General features: G+C 44.7%; 1 protein-coding gene across 1 annotated transcript in view; it reads right to left on the minus strand.

Moving 5' to 3' along the window:
• The window catches only part of LOC126241704 (scoloptoxin SSD14-like), a 588477-nt gene extending 580218 nt beyond the window's left edge, over positions 1 to 8259 (minus strand). Inside the window, exon 1 of the mRNA XM_049948033.1 lies at positions 8235 to 8259. The gene's annotated coding sequence lies outside the window, so the exon portion shown is untranslated. The remainder of the gene's footprint in view (positions 1 to 8234) is intronic.
• Between the last annotated feature and the right edge of the window lie 18570 nt (positions 8260 to 26829).

The following is a 26829-nucleotide window of genomic DNA, read 5'->3' on the forward strand; positions in this document are numbered from 1 at the left end:
GGGCATAGCAGAGGATGGGGCAGATGAGGGATTTATAAGTGTGAAGGACAGTGGAGGGGTCCATACCCCATGTGTGGCTGGAGAGGAGTTTGAGGAGGCGGAGCCTGGAGTGTGCCTTGGCTTGCATTGTCCGTTAATGGGGAGTTCAGGAAAGGCGACGGTCAAGGGTGACGCCAAGATACTTGAAGGTGGTGGCGAGGTTGATAGGACGGCCGTAGATACTGATATAAAAATCAAGGAGACAGAAGGAAGGGGTGGTTTTGCCTACACTGATTGCCTGGGTTCCTGGGACACACTGAACACAGGATATAAACGATGTTCACGATGTACCACAGTGTTATAAGGGACGTGAAGATCAGTGTAATACAGGACACTTAGGATCTATCAAGCCGAGTAACAACCTCCAATTGTATGAATGCGTGGCGTCTGTTCTTTCGGACATGTCCACAAATTCATATAGTTGGGCAATGGATCCACCTTCTTCATGCAGATGCGCAAGTACGTCCGACCTCCTGCGAGAGTCTCAGAGTATCGAACATGGAGGAAATGGACAGGAACTGCTAACAGGTGGCGCTCGGTGGGAGTGTGGGTCGGCCGTGAGGCGTGCCGAGATAGTCCGCGCAGTTGTGATAACGCTGTGTCCCGGATAGCGGTGTCCAGTGAGCAGGAAGTCCCGGGTACGACTCCTGGTCCGGCACACGTTTTCGCTCGTCGCTGTTGATTCCGCTTAAGTTAATGTCCCGATGCAGCTGACATCAGTAATCCCTATCCTTTCCTTCCCTTTCTCGAGCCTCCACCTTCAATTTACGTATAACCTCCGATTGCAATACCCAAGCTACCTAAGCTACAGCGCCATAGATTTTCCATATTCTCCCAGTCTCTTATACTACCGGCTTAGTCGGCCGTTAGTTAATTGATTTGAACTTCCCCGTCAGGGTAATGAAATAAAAATGACTTTAGGTAAAAACTAATTACGTACATAATTCGATCTAAACTTAACCCTTACAAGCACAGTAGTAAGAAGGCCAGACAGAATTTAACTGTTAATTTTATGCTGGAAAAATTTATAATATTTTGAAGTAAAATTTACACAAATCTGAGTTTCGTATTTCGGAAGTGAAAAAACATGTTTTTTTGTTAAACGACGAATTTAGCCAAAATATCTGGCGGTGCGCATGAACTATAGCTTAGGTGGGTAAATTGTGGCCAACTTGAGGCTGTTGACCGCGTCGATAGACCAGAAGCATTTTTTATCATCTCTACTTACCTGCACCACTGTGGTACATTGTAAACAGCGTTTACACCCTGTATGTACGTCGCTGACAAATGACCATCTTCTTGTACACAGCCATAGGAGAAAAGGTGTGTGACAGGGGCAATGGGACAGTTTTCTGGAGTAAGCATTCAGAGGCGCAGAAAAGGGTTTTTTGTCGTCTTCATACATTGCCTGTAGGTCACTTGACAATTACTTATCGAAGCTGTAACTAATATACCAGAGAAAAGCCTCATCGCGTTGGAATTATCCGAATGGGACGGAAATCAGTAGATGTGGTGTACGTGATGTACATGCACAGACAAGCCCATAATTACAAGTTCAGAAAAACTGGATGATTTATTTTACAGAAAGAGCTTCACAAATTGAGCAAGTGGGTCCACCTCTGACCCTTGTGCAAGCAGTTATTCGGCTTGGCATTGATTGATATATTTGCTGGATGTCCTCCTGAAGGATATCGTGGCAAATTCCGTCCAGTTGGCGCTTTAGATCGTCAAAATCTCGAAACGGTTGGAGGGCCCTGCCCATAATTCTCCGAACTTTCTCAGCTGGGGAAGAGATCTGGAGAACTTTCAGCGCAGAGTAGCCTTTGGCAAGCACGAAGACAAGCAGCAGAAACTCTGCCGTGGTTGGGCGGGCACTATCTTGCTGAAGTGTAGGTCCAGGCTGTCTTGCCGTGAAGGGCAACAAAATAGGGCGTAGAATATCGTCGCTGTACCGCTATGCTGTAAAGGTGCCGCGGATGACACCCAAAGGGGGGTCCTGCTGTAGAAAGAAGTGGCACCCCAGACCACCATTCCTGGTTGTCGTATGGCTGGCGACAGTCAGGTTGGCATGTTGGCATCCCACCACTGTCCATGACGTCCCGAGACACGTTTTCGGCCTGGAATTTCATCGTCAGGAATAGAATTGTCTTCAGTGACGAGTCCCGCTTAAAAATGAGCTTCGGTGACCAGTGAGGCTGTCTGCATACGCCTCTGACATCAGTGTGACGCCAGTCCGCCATACGTCTCGACAACCAGGACAGATTGTCTGGGATGCCATTTCGTTTCATAGCAGGAACCTTTTGGTTGTCATTCGCAGCACCCTTACAGCAGAGTGGTACGTCGACCACATTCTGCATACAGTTTTGTTGCCCTTCAAGGCAAGACATCATGGGTTTACATTTCAGCAAGATAATGCCAGCCCGACCACAGCGAGAGTTGCTAATGTTTGCTTTCGTGCTTGCCAGACGCTTATCTTGCCCACCAAGGTCGTTGCATCTTTCCGTTTCGGATTTTGACTTTCCGACGCGCCAATTGGACAAAATTTGGCATGATATCCTTCAGGAGGACATCTAACAACTCTATCAATTTCGAGAATGAGATTTTCATTTTGCAGCGGAGTGTGCGCTGATATGAAACTTCCTGGGGGATTAAAACTGTGTGTCGGGCCGAGACTCGAACTCGGGACCTTTGCCTTTCGCGGGCAAGTGCTCCACCAACTGAGCTACCCAAGCACGACCCACGTCCCGTCCTCACAGCTTTAATTCCGCCAGTACTTCGTCTCCTACCTTCCAAACTACACAGAAGCTTTTCTGCGAACGTCATGGACTGTGCGGCTGGTCCCGGCGAAGGTTGGAGTCCCCCCTCGAGCATGGGTGTGTGTGTGTCCTTAGGATAATTTAGGTTAAGTAGTGTGTAAGTTAGGAACTGATGACCTTAGCAGTTAAGTCCCATAAGATTTCACACACATTTTTTTCTTCTGCGAACCATGCAGAACTAGCACTCCTGGAAGAAAGGATATTGCGGAGACATGGCTTAGACATAGCCTAGAGGATGTTTCGACAGTGAGATTTTCACTCTGCAGCGGAGTGTGCGCTGATATGAAACTTCCTGGCGGATTAAAACTGTGTGTCGGACGACTCACGACCCGTCCTCACAGCTTTAATTCCGCCAGTACCTCGTCCCCTACCTTCCAAACTTCACAGAAGCTCTTCTGCGAACCATGCAGAACTATCACTCCTGCAAGAAAGGATATTGCGGAGACATGGCTTAGCCACAGCCTAGGGGATGTTCCAAGAATGAGATTTTCACTCTGCAGTGGAGTGTGCGCTGACATGAAACTTACTGGCGGATAAAAAAAAAACTGTGTGCCGGACCGAGACTCGAACTCGGGACCTTCACCTTTCGCCGGCAAGTACTCCACCTACTGAGCTACCCAAGCACGACTCACGACCCGTCCTCACAGCACTTGCCCGCGAAAGGCAAAGGTCCCGAGTTCGAGTCTTGGTCCGGCACACAGTTTTAATCCACCAGGAAGTTTCAACTCTATCAAATGGTTCAAATGGCTCTGAGCACTATGGGACTTAACATCTGAGGTCATCAGTCCCCTAGAACTTAGAACTACTTAAACCAAACTAACCTACGGACATCACACGCATCCATGCCAGAGGCAGGATTCGAACCTGCGACCGTAGCGGTCGCGCGGTTCCAGACTGAAGCGCCTTTAACCGCTTGGCCACACCGGCCGGCAACTCTATCAATCAAAGCCAAGTTGAATAACTGCTTGCATAAGGGGTCAAGCTTGCTCGATTTGTGAAGCTCTTTCTTTTGAATAAATCATCCAATTTTTCTGAAATTGCAATCATTTGTTTGTCTGTACATATACATCACATCGACAAATTTGCGTCGTATTCGGATAATTCCATCTTTCTGCGTCGAGCTTTTTTTAAATTCATGGAGTACGAATTGTTGCTGCTTCAAAGCCCCGTTTCATTAATTTTGTTTTGAATTACCAGCGCCTTTTGCATTAAACCATCCATGCTACTGGAAGACATCTAGTGGTACACAGGTACTTCTACAAATGCAGTGCACTGTGGCAGTCATTTACAGTGTTCGAAGCAACAGTCGATGCAGAGATGGTGCCTACGCTGTTGTAGGAACTCGTGATATGTTGCTATACTGGAGTGATCATACTGAGGAGATCACCAAAGTGAAAGTAAGTACTGGTATATCTAAAATTACTGTAACGTAAATTGGAGCTTGTACTATTGATTTTATTAATGATTTCGAAATGAAACAAAGGGGACAGTACGTACTTTTGATATAAATTTATTAAAGTACTCGTGTATCTAAAGTTACTGTAACGTAAATTGGAGTTTGTACTATTGCTTTTATTAATGATTTCGAAGTAAAATCACGGGGACAGTACGAACTTTTGATATAAATTTATTAAATTTTAGGCCCATTTTTGCTTGTTATTTAGGACTATAATTTGTTTTAGATATTGTGAGTTCACAGGAGTTTCGAGATGTGGGATTTTGCCTAGGAAAAATGTGAAATTGCTCCGAAATATATCTTATTAAATGATGGGTGGTTAGAAACCCTATGTCCCAGTGGTTTCATGTGAAAACACCTCCTGAGAATAACTGATTATTTACTTTTTGCCAATTCCTTGTTGTCTTCGTTGCTTATTATGTTAATTAAGGTTAATTCTGTGAACAATATTAAAATTATATTTCAAAGTGAAACCTCATCCTGAAAAAATAAATCGATTGTTTACTTTTTGCCAATTTCTTCCTTGCTAACGATGGTAATAAAGGTTAATTCTGTGAAAAGTTTTAAACTTCAATTTTTTTTCATATTGTTGAGTCTTAAAGGGTTAAAGAAAATAAACAGTAAGGTGTGCCTCCCAGTGAACGAACGCTGTTGCGTGCGAAATCATGCGTGATGCGCTGTCCTAGCGTAGGCGCAGCAAGACTTAACTCTCGTTCGCACTTGCGTGTCTCAGCACGTGTATAAGCGACGCACGAGCGTGGCGGGGAGCATCGGGGATAACTGGCATCGGCTGATCGGCACATTCTGCTTTGCCTCGCTTGCTCTGCAACGTGGCTTGGTTGTGGCATTGTGTGTTAGGTTCGTTGAGCAATAGCACACAGCCGTAACAGTAGCACACGTAAGAATGCTAGTGTATCTGTATGTTCTTATATGCATCTCCTTATTCCTCCTTATACTTATCACACATGCTTACGTCACTATCGTGGAACAGGCCTTAGTTTCGTGATCTCTGGTCTATCACCAGAACGCAAAAAAAAAAAAAAAAAAAAAAAAGGCGGGCGGGCCGGTCTTGATTATATTTGGCAGACAAGACCGTAAAAAGCCGGACACGTCCGGCGAAAGCCGAAAACCAACCATCTCTACCTGAAATTCTCTTTTTTTGTCCTAAGGTATTGTGTCTCCTTCATTACTCAAAACAGTGTGACTGAAGGTTTGCGGGTGTGTGAATTTCTGCGTAATCAATGAGGCACAATAAAGACCACAAAAAGACGACTACAAGGCAAGAGAAACACAACAGTATAGACGTAACAGACATACTACTGCAAACTCCTGTAGCACATGAAAATGGGAATTAATTCCTTTAGCCGCGTCGAGCTATAGGAACAAAAAAATAACTGTTGGAGGCTTTCGAAAATGTTTTATGACGGATGAAATTAAAATCTAGGAACATACAGTGTAGCTACAATTAAACTTTCGCTATTTGAGAGAACCCTCCATGAAAAATGAATGGTCGTAGGACAATGAAACTTTGTGGAAACGTTTGTAAGGACATGCGGAAGAGAAATAACGAGTAAACCATTGAAAGAAACACATTTTAATTTCCGCATGAGAGGATAACATTTGTCAATTGCGAACCACGTTTACGTTGGAGGTTACAAACGTTGCTCAATGTGACGACTCTCTGCATCCTCGAGAGCCTGGAACCTCACTAGAGATTGCAGGACAGTTGTTCGCAACGCATTCCGAACGCTGGACCATGGAATGTTCAGCTGACGTGACACAGCTTGTCCACTGCCCGAAGATCACACAACGCGTCCAGCATTCTCAGCCATGGCAATAGCAATCTCTTCAAGAATTTGTGGCGCATGTGCACATAGGCCTCTGCCAGGATCAGTTCCGAAATCGCCGGTTAATTCGAACTTCCTAATAATGTCCTTCAACCTCTCGGTCTTCCTTTAATGCTGTGATACTCGTGAAGAGCAGGACCACTATTGCTGTTGTTTTGATGAGACAGCTTTACGAGTGAATGATGTTAAGAAGAATTCCGCTGACATGTAGCAACATTCTTCTTTTAATGATATACAACCGTTTTCGCGGCCTAAAGCGCCATCTTCATGTGCAACACTATCGAAAGGTCGTAGGGGTACACATTGCTCCTAGTCGATATAATATTTAATGAACACTGTTTACTTTACATTCGCGAGCGTAGGGTAATCACGTCTTTGTCACCCTTCGTTCGCCGGTATGGAGTAGACAATATTCAATGAATAATATATCGACTAGGAGCGATTGGTACAACTCTGACCTTTTGACATTGTTGCACATGATAAAGCGACTTTAGGCCGCGAAACCGAATGTTTACCAATAAAACAAGCTGTCAACGGAATTCTTCTTAACATCATGCCTTTCAACAGCTGCGCATGCACAGAATATAAAATACTTTACAAGTGAAGCCCTTGCTCATCTTGCCCAGGCCCATGTTAACTGTCTGCTACTAAAAGCACACTGATGCTTGAGATTCAGCACTACGCCGTCGTACCAGTCAGTACCAGCGCCCAATGGCAAGTCATGAAGCTTACATTACTCACAACGCAAATTCTGCAAAGCATAGTCTGAACATTATCCTATAAAGTTGAGTAGCGATACGGTAAATAGTTTTCCGTCCACACTGGCTCAAGTAGCGAAAGTTTGATTATAACCAACCTGTACCAGAACTCCCGACGTATCGCCTGGGCAGGGACCGCTAGCGCAAGACTAATTACAGTGCGTATAAAGGCATTTTAGCAATCATTCTTCTCACGTGGTATGTAAAATCTTCTGCTCTGGCTGTTATAATACTTTTATTAATAAGTCACTACCGTTTTCACGTCAGTAGAGATGCATCTCTAGGTGACAGGTTTTTAGACAGTCGTGGCCCGTCAAAGTGATTGCATAGAACCAGGTCCCATAGTTCATCGTCAAGGTAAAAACAGACAGCAAGCTAAAAGCAGTTGTCTATGATTAAACTGACTGGGACCGCGCAGTCAATTTAATCATAGCCTGTTTTTATTTTGACGATGAACGACGGGACTTGGCTGTAAGCAATCACTTTGCGTGCCATGGCAGTTTAGAAACCCTATCACCTAAAGAGGCTTCTCTACTGGTGCAAAAGCTGTAGTGACCTTTTAATAAAAGTATTATAACAGCCAGTGCGGAAGATTTTATTCACCATGTGGAATTTTGGTTGCGCTTGCCCTACCTCTAAAATAATATGTTCATTCTTCTACCAATCCCTATATGAACGGAACGATAAGAAGATGTAATCAGTGGTAGAATGAAAAGGACCCTCTGCCTCACACTTCACAGTGGTACGCAAAGATGCAGATACAGGAGTATAACGTGAAAAGTATCAGCACTGCGCCGGCCGGAGTGACCGAGCGGTTCTAGGCTCTACAGTTTGGAACCGCGCGATCGCTACGGTCGCAGGATCGAATCCCGCCTCGGGCATGGATGTGTGTGGTGTCCTTAAGTTAGTTAGGTTTAAGTAGTTCTAAGTTCTAGGGGACTGATGACCTCAGATGTTAAGTCCCATAGTGCTCAGAGCCAAATATCAGCACTGCCACTGAGTAGAAAACTGTCAGATTATCGTAGACACTTGTAAAAACAACGAAGAGTACACAGGCAGCAGCAAGGTGATGAAGTCTGACACCACAGTTCGCAGATATCGTCACCATGGTAACCCGAGAATCACGGAGTATTCTCAACAGAGAAGAGTGTGCGAGAAACGTCAGGGGCTGCCACCATAATTCGCAAGTCCGACGCGATCGTAGCTCGGTGAGACACCTGTTGCGCAGGGGGGCGACCGCGCAGAGGCTGGAAGGACAGGTGGTTGTCACGCTTGCCTGCTGCTGCGGCGACTGGCGCGCTGCACACTGTAGACTCACCTCGGAGGCGGCGCGCGCTGCAGGACGGAGGACGGAGGACGGATACTTTGCGGCCGCGAGCAGGGGAACAAGAGGGCACTGGCGAGGGGCGCGACGCGCGACGCGCGCGCAGTCTGCCGGCCGCCCTTGGAAACGGCGCCAACTGGGCCACCACCGCAACCGCGGGCCGGTTGTGGGCGCTGTAGGCGGCGACAGCTGACGGACCACGGGCGGCTGCGGCTGCGGCGGAGGCAAGGTGCCCAGCCGTCATTCCTGATACGCACATTGCTCGCTGCAATGGAGCTACAGCAATGGAAATATCACTGTTATTCAGAATGAGATTTTCACTCTGCAGCGGACTGTGCGCTGATATGAAACTTCCTGGCAGATTAAAACTGTGTGCCGGACCGAGACTCGAACTGGGGACCTTTGCCTTTCGCGGGCAAGTGCTCTACCAACTGAGCTACCCAAGCACGACTCACGCCCCGTTTTCACAGCTTTACTTCTGCCAGTATCTCGTCTCCTACCTTCCAAACTTTACAGAAGCTCTCCTGCGAACCTTGCAGAACTAGCATTCCTGAAAGAGAGGATATTGCGGAGACATGGCTTAGCCATTTCTTTCAGGAGTGCTAGTTCTGCAAAGTACGCAGGAGAGCTTCTGTGAAGTTTGGAAGGTAGGAGACGAGGTACTGGCAGATGTAAAGCTGTGAGGACGGGGCGTGAGTTGTGCTTGGGTAGCTCAGTTGGTAGAGCACTTGCCCGCGAAAGGCAAAGGTACCGAGTTCGAGTCTCGGTCCGGCACATAGTTTTAATCTACCAGGAAGTTTCATCACTGTTATTGATGGAACAGCAACTTCAAAATTTCTACATCTACATCTACGTACATACTCCGCAAGCCACAATACGGTACGTGGCGGAAGGCACCTCGTACCACAACTAGCATCTTGTCTCCCTGTTCCACTCCCAAACAGAACGAGGCAAAAATGACTGCCTATATGCCTCTGTACGAGCCCAAATCTCTCTTATGTTTGTGGTCTTTCCGCGAAATGTAAGTTGGCGGCAGTAAATTTGTACTGCAGTCAGCCTCAAATGCTGGTTCTCTAAATTTCCTCAGTAGCGATTCACGAAAAGAACGCCTGCTTTCCTCTAGAGACTCCCACCCGAGTTCCTGAAGCATTTCCGTAACACTCGCGTGATGATCAAACCTACCAGTAACAAATCTAGCAGCCCGCCTCTGAATTGCTTCTATGTCCTACCTCAATCTACATCTACATTTACATGATTACTCTGCAATTCACATTTAAGTGCTTGGCAGAAAGTTCATCGAACAACAATCATACTGTCTCTCTACCATTCCACTCCCGAAGAGCGCGCGGGAAAAACGAATACCTAAACCTTTCTGTTCGAGCTCTGATTTCTCTTATTTTATTTTGATGATCATTCCTACCTATGTAGGTTGGGAACAACAAAATATTTTCGCATTCGGAAGAGAAAGTTGGTGACTGAAATTTCGTAAATACAGGGTGATTCAAAAAGAATACCACAACTTTAGGAATTTAAAACTCTGCAACGACAAAAGGTAGAGCTAAGCACTATCTGTAGGCGAATTAAGGGAGCTATAAAGTTTCATTTAGTTGTACATTTGTTCGCTTGAGGCGCTGTTGACTAGGCGTCAGCGTCAGTTAATGCTAAGATGGCGACCGCTCAACAGAATGCTTTTTGTGTTATTGAGTACGGCAGAAGTGAATCGACGACAGTTGTTCAGCGTGCATTTCGAACGAAGTATGGTGTTAAACCTCCTGATAGGTGGTGTATTAAACGTTGGTATAAACAGTTTACAGAGAATGGGTGTTTGTGCAAAGGGAAAAGTTCTGGACGGCCGAGAACGAGTGATGAAAATGTAGCACGCATCCAGCAAGCATTTGTTCGCAGCCCAGGAAAATCGACTCGCAGAGCTAGCAGAGAGCTGCAAATTCCACAATCAACTGTATGGAGAGTCCTACGAAAAAGGTTAGTTATGAAACCTGAACGTAAACTACCCGAGGCGATGGATCGGCCGCCAGGCAGCCCGTGACAGAGCACTTCATCACTGGCGTCCAAGAAACCCTGATCTTACCCCCTGCGATTTTTTCTTATGGGTGTATGTTAAGGATATGGTGTTTCGGCCACCTCTCCCAGCCACCATTGATGATTTGAAACGAGAAATAACAGCAGCTATCCAAACTGTTACGCCTGATATGCTACAGAGAGTGTGGAACGAGTTGGAGTATCGGGTTGATATTGCTCGTGTGTCTGGAGGGGGCCATATTGAACATCTCTGAACTTGTTTTTGAGTGAAAAAAAACCTTTTTAAATACTCTTTGTAATGATGTATAACAGAAGGTTACATTATGTTTCTTTCATTAAATACACATTTTACAGTTGTGGTATTATTTTTGAATCACCCTGTAGATCTCGCCGCGACGAAAAACGTCTTTGCTTTAATGACTTCCATCCCAACTCGCGTATCATATCTGCCACACTCTCTCCCCTATTACGTGATAATACAAAACGAGCTGCCCTTTTTTGCACCCTTTCGATGTCCTCCGTCAATCCCACCTGGTAAGGATCCCACACCGCGCAGCAATATTCTAACAGAGGACGAACGAGTGTAGTGTAAGCTGTCTCTTTAGTAGACTTGTTGCATTTTCTAAGTGTCCTGCCAATGAAACGCAACCTTTGGCTCGCCTTCCCCACAATATTATCTATGTGGTCTTTCCAACTGAAGTTGTTCGTAATTTTAACACCCAGGTACTTAGTTGAATTGAAAGCCTTGAGAATTGTACTATTTATCGAGTAATCGAATTCCAACGGATTTCTTTTGGAACTCATGTGGATCACCTCACACTTGTCGTTATTTAGCGTCAACTGCCACCTGCCACACCATACAGCAATCTTTTCTAAATCGCCTTGCAACTGATACTGGTCTTCGGATGACCTTACTAGACCTGATAGGGATCCCAAACGCTTGAGCAGTACTCAAGAATAGGTCGCACCAGCGTTCTATAAGCGGTCTCCTTTACAGATGAACCACATCTTCCCAAAATTCTACCAATGAACCGAAGACGACTATCTGCCTTCCCCACAACTGCCATTACATGCTTGTCCCACTTCATATGGCTCTGCAATGTTACGGCCAAATATTTAATCGACGTGACTGTGTCAAGCGCTACACTACTAATGGAGTATTCAAACATTACAGGATTCTTTTACCTATTCATCTGCATTAATTTACACTTATCTATATTTAGAGTTAGCTGCCATTCTTTACAACAATCACAAATCCTGTCCAAGTCATTTTGTATCCTCCTACAGTCACTCAACGACGACACCTTCACGTACACCACAGCATCATCAGCAAACAGCCGCACATTACTATCCACCCTATCCAAAAGATTATTTATGTAGATAGAAAACAACAGCGGACCTACCACACTTCCCTGGGGCACTCCAGATGATACCCTCACCTCCGATGAACACTCACCATCGAGGACAACGTACTGGATTCTATTACTTAAGAAGTCAAACAAGACAACAAAACAAATTTTCTGTCTACTTATACACAGGGTGCAAAAATGTAACAGGACTTTGAGAATGCTCCATTGAACAATTTGAAGTAGGGAAACTGGGTTCGAAGAAGCCAGCTTATGGAGATATGGAAATAAACTTGTCTACCGCTTTACCTAGCATTACTGTTTTCCAGCTTATTTACAAGTAACATGCGAATACGTTTGCACATACTGTGCTGTTTATTTACATGTATATTCTTTATTCCCTCCAAGGATACGAGGACGACCAACCAGTTTTTTCTTTACTTTACCTGTCCATCAGGTGAATCTGTTGTATCATGTTTCCACTGTCCCATGACGGAGCGTGCTATGAATCAATGACAGACTCATTCATTACTCAGTGCTATCCAGAGACGTACAGTACAATACGACGGAGCAGTACTGGTACAATTTCGCAGAACTCACTGAGATGCACCTTGTGTGTGGGGATGTACGTTGCAATGCTCTCGCTGCTGAAAGGCTGTACAGGGAACGACTTCCTAACAGTCAGCGTCCGTTATGACAAGCGGTTATTTCTTTCGATCGACGAATGCGGGAGACGGTTCATTGGAAAGAAGAAACGAGGGACATGGCAACATGAGAACCATTCGCACATCCTATTTTGAAGAGGAGGGTGCATAAGAATCTTCGTCGCCGATGTCATGCATGGCTTGAGGTTGATGGCCGTCAGTTTCAGTAATGTAAGAGACAGTGTTGGAAGATGCAGTACAAATGGTACATTCATTGTGTCAATGATGGTATTTACAATTAACTAATGTAAATAAAAAGGTACACAGTAATGTGATTTTATTCCTGTTATGGCTCAAATGGCTCTCAGCACTGTGGGACTTAACTTCTGAGGTCATCAGTCCCCTAGAACTTAGAACTACTTAAACCAAACTAACCTAAGAACACCACACACATCCATGCCCGAGGCAGTATTCGAACCTGCGACCGTAGCGGTCGCGCGGTTTCAGATTGCAGCGCCTAGAAACGCTCGGCCACTACATCCGGCTATTCCTGTTATCTCCTTAAGCTGACTTATCAGATCACAAAGCATCTCAAAACGTCGATTTCTATCCACAATGTCCGTTATCACGGTTGCTCTCTCACCAACCACCCACAACAGACAATTCCTCGCGGCAGAACGACAGCAAAGTTGTTTGCTCCTAATACAGCCTCTGCTAAGCAACCTGTGCTAACCAAAGAGTTACGTATCACCCATGTGTTCAGATCTCCAAAGAAACTCCAATATTACAAACAAAACAGCCACTTCCCACCATGTAAAAATCTTACAGTACCTATTGTTCCTAGGGATCGCGTCTCCGATGCTTGAATTCTTCGCTCATTTCTTTTTGTTACAGTCCCTACAACTCACTTCCACATGTCCTGGTTAGCAGTGACATCGTTTTGTAGAACTTAAGTAAAGTTTCATTTGTTACGTCGCTTGTAAGGTTTCAATAGACTGTTCCGTTAATACGACTGAAAAGGGAATTAAAGTTCAGAGGGAAGAAATAAAAACTTTACGGGATGCTCGTGACATTGTAATACTGTCACAGACGGCAAAGGGCCTGAAAGATCGACTGAGTAGAATGGATACTGTCTTTAAAAGAGGTTACAGCTAAAATAAGTGATATACACTGGTGTTCAAAAGTTGAGGACGAAAGTAAATTTCGCTTGATGGGTTGTTACTAAGTAACATACATTAAGTGATCAAAAATATTGGGACACTCCCGAAAACATAGGTTTTTCTTATTAGGTGCATTGTGCTGCCACCTACTGCCAGGTACTCCATACCAGCGATCTCAGTAGTCATTAGACATCGTGAGAGAACAGAGTGGGGCGCTCCGCGGAACTCACGGACTGCCGGCCGGAGTGGCCGAGCGGTTCTAGGCGCTTCAGTCTGGAACCGCGCGACCGCTACGGTCGCAGGTTCGAATCCTGCCTAGGGCATGGATGTGTGTGATGTCCTTAGGTTAGTTAGGTTTAAGTAGTTCTAAGTTCTAGGGGACTGATGACCTGAGATGGTAAGTCCCATAGTGCTCAGAGCCATTTGCACCATTTTGAACTCATGGACTTCGAACGTGGTCAGGTGATGGGGTGTCATTCGCCAAACGTCTGTGGCGCGAGATTTCCACACTCTTAAACATCCCTAGTTCCACTGTTTCCGATGTGATAGTGAAGTGGAAACGTAAAGGGACACGTACCGCACAGAAGCGTACAGGCTGCCCTCGTCTGTTGACTGACAGACCGCCGACAGTTGAAGAGGGTCGTAATGTGCAATAGCCGCACATCTATCCAGACCATCCCACAGGAATTCCAAACTGCATCGGGATCCACTGCAAGTACTATGACTGTTAGGCGGGAGGTGAGAAAACGGATTTCATGGTGGAGCGGCTGCTCATGAGCCACACATCACGTCGGTAAATGCCAAACGACGCCTCGTTTGGTGTAAGGAGCGTAAACATTAGACGATTGAACAGTGGAGAAACGTTGTGTGGAGTGACGAATCACGGTACACAATGTGGCGATCCGATGGCAGGGTGTGGGTATGGCGAATGCCGAGTGAACGTCATCTTCCGCGTGTGTAGTGCCAACAGTAAAATTCGGAGGCGGTGGTGTCATGGTGTGGTCGTGCTTCTCATGAAGTGGGCTTGCACCCCTTGTTGTTTTGCGTGGCAAGCATCTTCTTGCTTTCCACTGTTGAAGAGCAATTGGAGGATGGCGATTGCATCTTTCGACACGATCGAGCACCTGCTCTTAATGCACAGCCTGTGGCGGAGTGGTTACGCGACAATAACATCCCTGTAATGGAGTGGCCTGCACAGAGTCCAGACCTGAGTCCTATAGAAAACCTTTGGGACCTTGTGGAACGCCGACTTCGTGCCGGCCTCAGCGACCGACGTCGATACCTTTCCTCTGTGCAACACTCCGTCAAGAATGGGTTGTCATTCTGAAGAAACTTTCCAGCACCTTATTGAACGTATGCCTGCGAGAGTGGAAGCTGTCATCAAGGCTACGAATGGGCCAACACCATACTGAATTCCAGCGATGGAGGGCACCACGAACTTGTAAGTAAGTTATTTTCAGCCAGGTTCCTGGATCCTTTTGATCACATCACTCGATGAAACTTCGACCATCCACAGAAAAAAATGCTACAATATACTACAGATGGAAACTGAAAGTATTACGCAATGGCCGGCCGCGGTGGTCTAGCGGTTCCGGCGCTGCAGTCCGGAACCGCGGGAGTGCTACGGTCGCAGGTTCGAATCCTGCCTCGGGCATGGGTGTGTGTGATGTCCTTAGGTTAGTTAGGTTTAAGTAGTTCTAAGTTCTAGGGGACTTATGACCTAAGATGTTGAGTCCCATAGTGCTCAGAGCCATTTGAACCATTTTTATTACGCAATGAGACCATCAAAAATGATATTTCTATTCGAGACGATTTATAATGGTTCCCTGGGCATCACAAAAACCGCGACATGGGTCTTAAGTGGGTGTGTGATCACCAAGGAAAGCAACGCATACTCTGCAACGTGTTCATGTGCAGAACACAATGTTTGTAAGGAATTCTTGTTGCAGGGCGTTCCATTCCTCCACCAGCGCTGTTGACGACTGTTGCATGGTCGTTGGTGCATATGGACGTGCTCCTATATGTCTCCTCAACGCATCCGCACGTGCTCGGTGGGATGGACAGGCCAGTCCTTTCACCGAATATCCCCTCGTTCCAAGAGCTCCTCTCCCACCTCCTCCTCCTTCTCCTCCCCCGCCTTCTCCCCCTCCTGCACTATTCGATTCTGTCGCGCATTGTCATCCACGAAAATGAAGTTAGGGCCGAAACGCACCCCTGAATAGACGCACACGGGCAACGACTACAGTGTCACCGTAACTTTGACCGGCGAGTGTCCCGTGTTTAAAGATTTGGAGGTTAGTACGCTCCTGCAACATTATGCCTTCCGACACCAAAACGCCTGGATCATCAAAACGACAATGTTAAGGTAATGTTCCTAGGTGCATTACGTATTCCACCTCTCGCTATATGAGAGTACGAGCAGAATTACGTCGAACATGACTGTCTCTGTTGTCCAGGTGTTATAGTGTGGGCAGCCATGAGGCTACATAGCGGTAGCGAGCTCCAAATCTTTGAACACAATACATTCACTGGTCAACGTTACTGTGGCACTGTACTCCTTCCCAATGGGCGTCTTTCCAGGTGTGAATTTGGCCCTTACTTCATCTTTATCAATCAAACTGCGCTACTGCTGCGAAGCTCTTGGAACGAGAGGATATTCGATGAATGGACCGTCCCGCGCCTTGCGCCCGATTTGAATCCCGCTGAGCGCGTATGGGATGCGTTGAAGAGAAGTACTGCAACATGTCCACGTGCACCAACGACCACGCAACACGTGTCAAAAATGGTTCAAATGGCTCTGAGCACTATGGAACTTAACAGCTGAGGTCATCAGTCCCATAGAACTTAGAACTACTTAAACCTAAGGACATCACACACATCCTTGCCCGAGGCAGGATTCGAACCTGCGACCGTAGCAGTCGCACAGTTCCGGACTGAAGCGCCTAGAACCGCTCGGCCACAACGGCCGGCAAGCACTTCTCAACCGCCGCGTTGGGGAAATGGACCGCACTACCACAAGAACACCTTACCAACATTGGAGCACATTGCAAAGCATGCGTTGCGATCCGTTGCGATCACACACACTATTAGGGATTGTGCCCCACCATTTTGTCCAGGAGTTCGTAATAAATCACGATGACTTCAGTGTTGTCATTGTATTTGGGTAAAAGTGTAATTTCCGTTCACCTCATTACGTATTTCTTTCAGTTACCTTTTCTACAATACTGCAGCTGTCCACGTTTGATCGAGCTATGTACTTGGCAGTGAGACATAATGTGCAAGTTACTTTTGTGCTTCAGTTTAGCACACCAGTGTAGGCTGTAGTCGAATTAAGTTAGAGATGCTGAGGGACTTAAATTGGAAAATGAGCCACTTAACGTGTTCTGTTGTTTGGGCTGTAAAATAAGTGGCGACGGCCCAAGTAGAGAGGATGTAAAATGCAGAAAGGTTAGGGCAAGAAAAACATTTCTGAAAAGGCTAAAGTGTCATCATCGGACATAAAGTTGTTAGGAAATCTTCTCTGTAGATATTCGTTTCGACAGTAGTCTTGTACAGAAGCGCAACGTAGGCAAGAACATGATATGAAACTTCCTGGCAGATTAAAACTGTGTGCCGGACCGAGACTCGAACTCGGGACCTTTCGCGGGCAAGTGCTCTACCAACTGAGCTACCCAAGCACGACTCACGCCCCGTCCTCACAGCTTTACTTCCGCCAGTGCCTCGTCTCCTACTTTCCAAACTTCACAGAAGCTGTAACCTCCCCCTCACTTATCGACCTTAATGACAGTGAAAAATTAAACCGCGTGTACCTAATGGGAATTTGGGAAAAGCAATCGTCACCGAAGTTAATCTGTCGGTAAAGAGGGAGGAAAGGGTTACATCTAAATGAAAGGAAAAATGCAAATGAAACTGATGGAAATTAATTTTGAAAAGGGGTAAAGTTAATAAAGAAAGTAAATGTGCGGCCGTTACGTTAACAATTAACTAGCGGTAATTAGATATTTGAGATTTGGGGAAAATTACGGTCGCCAGTCCTATGGACAATTACTATAGTAACTGAAAAAGAAAGGTTATTACACATATAATTAGCACTAGAAGCGTGGCAACTGGAGGTTGACACGTGTAGTGTGAAAACTGAAAGTTTGTCGGAAGTAATAAATTTCGCTACACTCTGACTTAATTTAGCAAAAGATTTAACAAAACCGGAAAATCGAAAGTTAATTTAGTGACTGAAGTTAATAGTGAGCTTTCTTTCTGAAGCACATCGAAATTCAGTAAAATACGGTTAGTCTTGGACTACCACAACAATCATTTCAAAAGCAACTTGAATCTACGCAATTTAGAAATAAGAGATTTTACTTTGCACTTGAATTAAATGATTCTGAACAATTAACAATAGTAAAATTTAGTACGTACCAAGCTGAGCTGCAGTCACAGGTAAGCTAAAATACGGTAACAAAACTCGCACTCTTAATTTGTGCTTGTGTAATCTAAATATTGTAGCCAGCTATGAATACTTAAAGTGAACTTTGAAATTAAAGCAGTGAAATGGAATTATACTGGCGTTTGAATTTCAACGACACTCGGGTTCATTTCGGAAAAGGAAGGGACCTGCTTGGCAATGCAATTGGGACAATGAGCAACAAAGGTTCATGCTAAGTTGCTGTAATTTTGCGAGGCAAATGGAACAATTTGAAAAGCTGAGGTCTGCCATACAGTTCTAAAACTTTACGTGCTTCCAGTCTTCCTTGTTGGTTGATTGAAGGTTTGAAGCCGTCGATCGAGGAGGTGGCGACAGTCACTCATTGTCGGCCGTCGCTGTTGCAGAAGCTGGATGTTGGCGCGCCTTCTTCTCGACACGGTCACCAGACGAAACGGGCTCTTGATGTGCGCCAGCTAATGCTTCCCGTCCGTGACACCATGTCAGAAACTATCATCGCAAGTCGAGCGCAATTACATGCTGCTAAACCCCGAAAGCGCGGCAACTCGCGGGAGCTTCACACAACACACCTGCTCCACTCGGTACTCCAGCCAGACCCTCTCTGCCCGCGCTCCACGCGGCAGAGTTAACACTACCAAAGATCCTACACACTTTTATTCTTCACACGACCTATCGATGTAATCGTTCGATAGCAGTTTTCCCTAGGCAAGACCCAGCGAAAAATACAAATAATATTTACAAAACAAACCAATTATACATCGACATAAATGCATATATATATATATATATATATATATATATATATATATATATATATATATATACAAATAGTAAAACAATTACAATATGTAAAGACACAGAAATGTCATATATTCAGGTAACAAACATAAGGAAAAAAATTATAGTACAATAGATGGAAATAGGAGGATATGCATTTCCGGCGTTACAAAGCTCTCCTGCTAACCTTGTAGAACTAGCACTCCTGGAACAAAGGGTATTGCGGAGACATGGCTTAACCACAGCCTGGGGGATGTTTCCAGAATGAGATTTTCACTCTGCAGCGGAGTGTTCGTTGATGAAACTTCCTGGCAGATTAAAACTGTGTGCTGGACCGTGGCAACAATTCTGATGTTAAGTTTTTCGTTAGTCTCATTTTTGCTGCTGCTCGTTACTTTGGTCTTTTTCCGGTTTACTCTCAATCCATAATCTGTACTCAGTAGACTGTTCGTTCCATTCAGCATACCCTGTAATTCTTCTTCATTTCCACTGAGGACAGCAATGTCCTTTCATTGATATAATTTCACTCTCGATTTTAATCCCTCCTTTGAAACCTTCTTTTATTTCCGTCATTACAAATACGATGTATGAAGTGAACAGTAGAGGTAAAGGTATGCATCCCTCCTTTACACCCTTTTTAGTCCGAGCACTTCGTTCTTGGTCGTACAGTCCTATAGTTCCTTCTCGGTTCTTGTACATACTGAATGTTACGAGTTTTTCCCTATGGCTGACTCGTATCTTTCTCAGAATTTCGAATATCTCACACCATTTTACATTGTCGAACGCTTTTTCCTAGGTCGACAAATGTTACGAGAGTGTCTTGATTTTTCTTCAGTCTTGCTTCCATTATCAGACGCACAACACCAGAACCCATTCTTTGGTGTCTTTATCTTTCTTAAAGCCAAACTGATCGTCATGTACAAAGAATTCTTTTTATGGTGCAGCCTCACCTGTACAAGTCAATTTTAAAAAATGAAGAAAACCGTGGCTTTCTTCATTTTTCAAATAATTGTTATCTAACAGATCCTCAATTATTACCTTTTCCATTCTTTTGTATATTATCCTTGTTAGTAGCTTGGTTGCTTGAACTGTTAAGCTCGTTGTGCGATAGTTCTCGCACTAATCGGCCCTTGCTATCTTCGGTATTCTGTGGATGATATTTTTCCTCAAGTCAGATGGTACGCCGCCAGTCTCATATATTCTACACACCAATTTGATTAATCGTTTGCTTCCAGTCCCCCAATGGTTTTAGGTTTCAATGTTATCTGCCTCATCTGCTTTATGTGGTCTCATGTCTTTCAGAGCTCTTTTGAATTCTAACTGTAATACTGGATCCCATGTATCTTCCATATCGACTCCAATTTCTTCTTCTGCCACGTCTTAAGGTAAGCCCTCCCTTTGATACAGGCTTTCAGTGTACTCTTTCCACCTATCCGCTCTCTTCCCTGTGTTTAACACAAGAATGCCCATTGCTCTCTTAATATTACCAACCTTGCTTCTAATTTCATCGAAGGTCGTTTTGACTTTTCTGTATGCTGCCAGTCCTTCCGATGAAAATTTCTTTTTCGATTTCTTCAATTTTACGTCAGCCATTTCGCCTTGGCTTCCCTGCACTTCCATTTTATTTCATTTCTAAAGGATTTATGTTGCTATAATCCTATTTTTCCCTGAGTGTTTCTGTAGTTCCTTCTTTCATCGATCAATTGAAGTATTCCCACCCAAAATTTCTCGGCAGTTACCTCCTTTGTACTTGTCTTTGCCTGTCCGACATATGTGATTGCCATTTTTATTGATATCCACTCCTTTCGTACCAATTAGCCTGTTGTGGTATTCTTTATCGCAGTATCAACATCGATCGTGAAATTCAAACGCGTCTCGTCATTCCTCAGTATTTCAATATCCCAATTCCTTCCACACTGATTCTTCCGGATGATTTCCTTAAACTTCAATTGGCTCTTCATCATTACTAAATTGTGATTTAAGTCTACATCTGCTCCTGCGTACGCCTTGCAGTCAATTATCTGGTTTAGAAACCTCTGTCTGAGCACTATGTGATCCAGCTGGAATCTATCCGTATTACTGGGTCCTTTCCTCTTGTGATTCTTGAATAGATTATTCGCAGTTACTATCTGACATTTATTGGAGAACTCAGTTAGTCTTTCTCCTATCTTATTCCTACTGCGAAGTCCAAATTCTCCTGCAATTCTTTCCTCTACTCCTTTCCCTACAACTGCATTGCAATCGCTGATGATTATTAGACTTCCATTTCCCTTTACTCATTCAGTATTCTCATATACTTTCTCTGGCTCTTTATCTTCTACTCGTGGTGTCGGCATGTATTCCTAAACTATTGTTGTCGGCATTGATTTGGTACTACCTTAAAACTGAACTGTAAGCAGTAATTTATTAAATTACAATGAAATGAACACCCTTAGCTGCTTACAGGCGTTGACATACGTCAACGGGGACAGATGAAAATGTGTGCCCCGAGTGGGACTCGAACCCGGGATCTCCTGCTTACTGCCATGTAAGCAGGAGATCCCGGGTTCGAGTCCCGCTCGGGGCACACATTTTCATCTGCCGCTTTGACGTATGTCAACGCCTGTAAGCAGCTAAGGGTGTTCATTTCATTGTAATTTCAATCTAACGAGCTGCATGGTCACCGATGGTATCTGTTCTTTCGGACATGTCCGAAAGAACAGATCCATCTTGGTATATATATAGTTAAGGCTCACCGGCCATTTGACCATCTTCTCCTTCTGTGCGAATGCACAAACAGTGCCCGAACTCTTACGGGAATCGGCAACGCGCCACGAGTAATGTGTATAATGGGCGGGGGCACTACGAATGTAGTGCGGGACAATACTTTGAGAATGTGGGTTTCGCGGGAGGCGTGCCAGAGATAAATCCCTGCAGTCGTGCTATCCTCTGTGTCCTCGGTGGCTCGGATGGACAGCCGGCACGGTAGCTCAGCGTGTTCGGTCAGAGGGTTAGCTGCCCTCTGTAATAAAAAAACTGAGTTAATCGGTCAACAACGAACTTAAACGGATGTCTTACGACGTCCGCCCAGAGCAGATGCAACGAACAAAGAAACGAACAAAATGAGATTGGAAAAAAAGATGGATAGAGCGTCTGCCCTGTAAGCAGAAGATCCCGGGTTCGAGTCCCACTCGTGGCACACATTTTCATCTGTCCCCGTTGACGTATGTCAACGCCTGTAAGCAGCTAAGGGTGTTCATTTCATTGTAATTTAATAAATTACTGCTTACAGTTCAGTTTTAGGGTAGTACCAAATCAATGCCGACAACAATAGTTTAGGAATACATGCCGACACCACAAGTAGAAGATAAAGAGCCAGAGAAAGTATATGAGAATACTGAATGAGTAAAGGGAAATGGAACTCTAATAATCATCAGCGATTGCAATGCAGTTGTCCGAAAGAACAGATCTATCTTAGTATATCTATAAGTAATTTATTATTTACCCTACTTTACTATTCACTGCGAATCCTACTTCCGTTATGCCATTTCCTGCTGCTGTTGATATTACTCTATACTCGTGTGACCAGAAATCTTTGTCTTGTATCCATTTCACTTTACTGTCCCGCCCTATATCTAGGTTGAGCCTTAGCATTTCCCTTCTCAGATTTTCTAGATTTCCTGACACGTTCAAACTTCAGACATTCCACTCCCTGATTCGTAGAACGTTATCCTTTCGTTGGTTATTCAGTCTTTTTCTCATGGTCACCTCACCCTGGCAGTTCCTTCCCGCAGATCCGAATGGGAGACTAATCCAGAATCTTTTGACAGTGGAGGAATCTCCATGACACTTTTTTAATTACAGGTCACATGTCCTGTGGATAGTTATTATGTGGGTGAATCGCGTAAGACGTAACACCCCCTTTATTCCGGGGCGATTGCAAGTATCGGCAAGCGGTTTCCTGCGAATCATAGCGGACCATGGGGCACACACGTTGGTACATGAACAGTAATCACAACGTTTATATTGACCGAGATAATGAAGCAAGTACATGTTTTTTTAAATGGGACGCTATACTTTTTTTTTACCATCATTCGAACGCTCTGGAAAAGACGCGTATAGTGATGTAACGCATGTTGCTATTGTGATTCAAACTTCGTTTAAAAGACCCTGGGAAATATTGTACGATTGAAGGTCGAGGCGGTCGGAAGCGGCTGCAGACTGTAAGCACGCCTCGCGCGACGCGCAGGCCTAGTTGCCGTGCTCTATGCAGCATGCACGGCCTACGCTACGTAGGTAAATCTTTAATGCAGTGGTTTGTATTGCTTTTTGCATCCTTATGCCGTTGTTCATTGTTGATTCTTCCGCCTTTTAGAGACAGTTTCCCACCCCAAGGAGAAGAAAATTCCCTGAACCTCTCCCCACCTCTCAACTCTCTTTGACAAGGCCGTTGGCAGAACAGTGGCTGGATTCGAACGCAGGACGTTTCGATTACTGGTCAAAGACGCTACCTTTTCTTTCTCATCATGGTTCTCGTTATCTGGTCTGGGCGGACGTCACATGATAGTCCTTCATGTTCATTACTGAATACTTCACTCAGCTTTTTAATTACAGAGGGTCGCCAGCCCTCTGACCGAACACTCTGAGCTACCATGCCGGCTGCCCTATACCACAGTTGCGCACCAATTTCACCTTACAAAAAAACAATTTTGATCTTCACAGACACACACCTAAATTCGGTATCAGTTCCAAGAAAGCCGGTTGTGTTGAATCTCAAATCTGTTTTGCCTTTCGCCGCTCTTCTTCTTACAACCGAAAATACTAGGTGATTCGTGTTTGTAAAAAATTCCACTAACGTTGTACCTTCAGTTCGGCATATTTTCCCCCCTTTTACCAACCAATATCAAAATAGTATAATATGCGTTACCTATCTGACAGCAACATAATATGTACAAATCTCATACTAGCAATACTCTCGCGCCTAAGTTTGAATTGCGTCAGTTATTCGCGCCGACTTTCATTAATACTTACGCAGGCGCGCCGCGCTTGTCATGTTTTGTTGCTGAAGTTTAACAGTTCTGACCCAGAGTACTGCCTGGCTGTGTGCGGCGCTCATCTCTGTGTAGCTGTACACGGAACGTCTCGCGGAGATCGAAGTCTTTGCCTTTAGAGAGCTAGTCAGAGGCCAAGATGCTAAAATTGGGTATGAGACAACTTAGTTGAGGAGGAAGGCGCTCACGGACCGGCTTTTGTACACTACTAGCCATTAAAATTGCTACACCAAGAAGAAATGCAGATGATAAACAGATATTCATTGGACAAATATATTATACTAGAACTGACATGTGACTAGATTTCACGCAATTTGGGTGCATAGATCCTGAGAAATCAGTACCCAGAACAACCACCTCTCGCCGTAATAACGGCCTTGATATGCCTGGGCATTGAGTCAAACAGAGCTTGGATGGCGTGTTCAAGTACAGCTGCCCATGCAGCTTCAACACGATACCACACTTCATCAAGAGTAGTGACTGGCGTATTGTGATGAGCCAGTTGCTCGGCCACCATTGACCAGAAGTTTTCAATTGGTGAGAGATCTGGAGAATGTGCTGGCCAGGACAGCAGTCGAACATTTTCTGTATCCAGAAAGGCCCGTACAGGACCTGCAACATGCGGTCGTGCATTATCCTGCTGAAATGTAGGGTTTCGCAGGGATCGAATGGAGGGTAGAGCCACGGGTCGTAACACATCTGAAATGTAACGTCTACTGTTCAAAGTGCCATCAATGCGAACAAGGGGAGACCGAGACGTGTAACCAATGGCATCCCATACCATCACGCCAGGTGATACGCCAGTATGGTGATGACGAATAAACGCTTCCAATGTGCGTCCACAGCGATGTCGCCTAACACGGATGCGACCATTATGATGCTGTAAACAGAACCTGGATTCATCCGGAAAAATGACGTTTTGCCATTCGTGCACCCAGGTTCGTCGTTGAGTACACCATCGCGGGCGCTCCTGCCTGTGATGCAGTGTCAAGGGTAACCGCAGCCACGGTCTCCGAGCTGATAGTCCATGCCGCTGCAAACGTCGTCGAACTGTTCGTGCATATGGTTGTTGTCTTGCAAACGTCCACATATGTTGACTCAGGGATCGAGACGTGGCTGCACGATCCGTTACAGCCATGCAGATAAGACGCCTGTCATCTCAACTGCTAGTGATACGAGGCCGTTAGGATCCGGCACGGCGTTCCGTATTACCCTCCTGAACCCACCGATTCCATATTCTGCTAACAGTCATTGGATCTCGAACAACGCGAGCAGCAATGTCGGGATATGATAAACCGCAATCGCGATAGGCTACAATCCGTCCTTTATCAAAGTCGGAAACGTGATGGTACGCATTTCTCCTCCTTACACGAGGCATCACAACAACGTTTCACCAGGGAACGCCGGTAAACTGCTGTTTGTGTATGAGAAAACGGTTGGAAACTTTCCTCGTGTCAGCACGTTGTAGTTGTCGCCAACGGCGCCAACCTTGTGTGAATGCTCTGAAAAGCTAATCATTTGCATATCACAGCATCTTGTTCCTGTCGGTTAAATTTCGCGTCTGTAGCACGTCATCTTCTTGGTGTAGCAATTTTAATGGCCAGTAGTGTATGTTTTCGACGCTCTGGTCCTAACTTTCGGACGGACGATACAGATTTGCAATTTCAGAATGCTGTTTCATATAACTGAGTGAGCTCGCTTCATGCTTTTAGCTTAATATGTGCATTTCATGCATATCACGTTCGCTTCTTGCAGATCGTGTTACTGCGAGTCATGTCTATACACCGTAAATTCTTGTGACGTGCGTCCGTTCAGATTGTAGCGAAAATCTGCTTTTCTTTGTGATTACATCAGAAACTTTTGGCCAAGGTGGTGGTGCTATCCATTTGACATTATGAACACTTGTATCTGTGAACACTTCTGGTAATTAAACTCTCTTCACCTCTGACGGAATAAATCTCGGGTGAACAGCCTAGTACGACTATGCATAGGACACAATATTTCGGCAATCGACCACGTTGCCATCATCAGGTGCGCTGATGTACAGTGCATCAGCGCACCTAATGATGGCAACGCGGTCGATTGCCGAAGTATTGCGTCCTATGCACACTCATACCAGGCTGTTCACTCGAGATTTATTTCGTCATAAAATACGCCTGGAGAAATTGAAGAATTAATTCCCTTCACCTCTGTTAACTCAAAACAGAAAGAACGAAGTCATTGTATTACATACTGAACATTTTGTAGACACACATTACCAACACTTACATTATGGTATTTGAAACGAATTGCAAACGCACATATGACTTTATATACCCTCCACAGAAATTTTTTGAGTATTAGTATTTTGCAGCAAAACTTGTGTTTATCTTTTCATTGCGTTTGACGCTTGTCTGATTTTGTAACCACGTGACTCTAAAGACATCCTAGGAGATATGGTCAATATTCAGAGATATGACAATAACGATAATTCAAAGCGGAAAAATCTAATAAATTTAGGCTACAGATCATATTCTTCGATATGATAAAACAAATCTCTTCTACTAAACGCTTTTTGCTTTCCATATTGTCAGACGTGGTAGTATGGTAGAAAAAATATCCAGAAAACATGGGCTCTAAAGTACATACCTTAAGAGCTATGAGCATTTGCTCATTTTCGCTACTGTGCAGCCCACTCATATACTGAATATTTGCTCATAGTTGTTAAGAAATGCTATGCGTTTTAGAGCTCATATTTACCAGACTATTTTTCTTGTTTTGGTCCGTACCACCTCTCAAAATATGGAAAGCGAAGAGCTTACTGTAAAAAGATGTGTTTCATAGAATCGAAAAGAACAAGTGCTGATAGTTCTGAAGGTATGCATTTCAGAGCTCATTTTTAACCGTCTTTTTTTGCTTCAAATTATCGTTCCTGTCATACACCTTAAACACTAGCCTACCGTGACATAAGGTAATGATATCCTCTGAAAGGATTTTGGAATTTTGACCGCGTGTTTGTCTAACAGATAAGGGTATCGGATTGTAATTTTGGAGATATTGCAATTACCAGAAAAAGACTAAACAGGCTTTAACTTTGGGGTTTCATGAAAGAAGAAAATGGCTCTGAGCACTATGGGACTAAACTGCTGAGGTCATCAGTCCCCTAGAACTT

This window comes from Schistocerca nitens, chromosome 1, assembly GCF_023898315.1.
Source record: "Schistocerca nitens isolate TAMUIC-IGC-003100 chromosome 1, iqSchNite1.1, whole genome shotgun sequence".
Taxonomy (NCBI): domain Eukaryota; kingdom Metazoa; phylum Arthropoda; class Insecta; order Orthoptera; family Acrididae; genus Schistocerca; species Schistocerca nitens.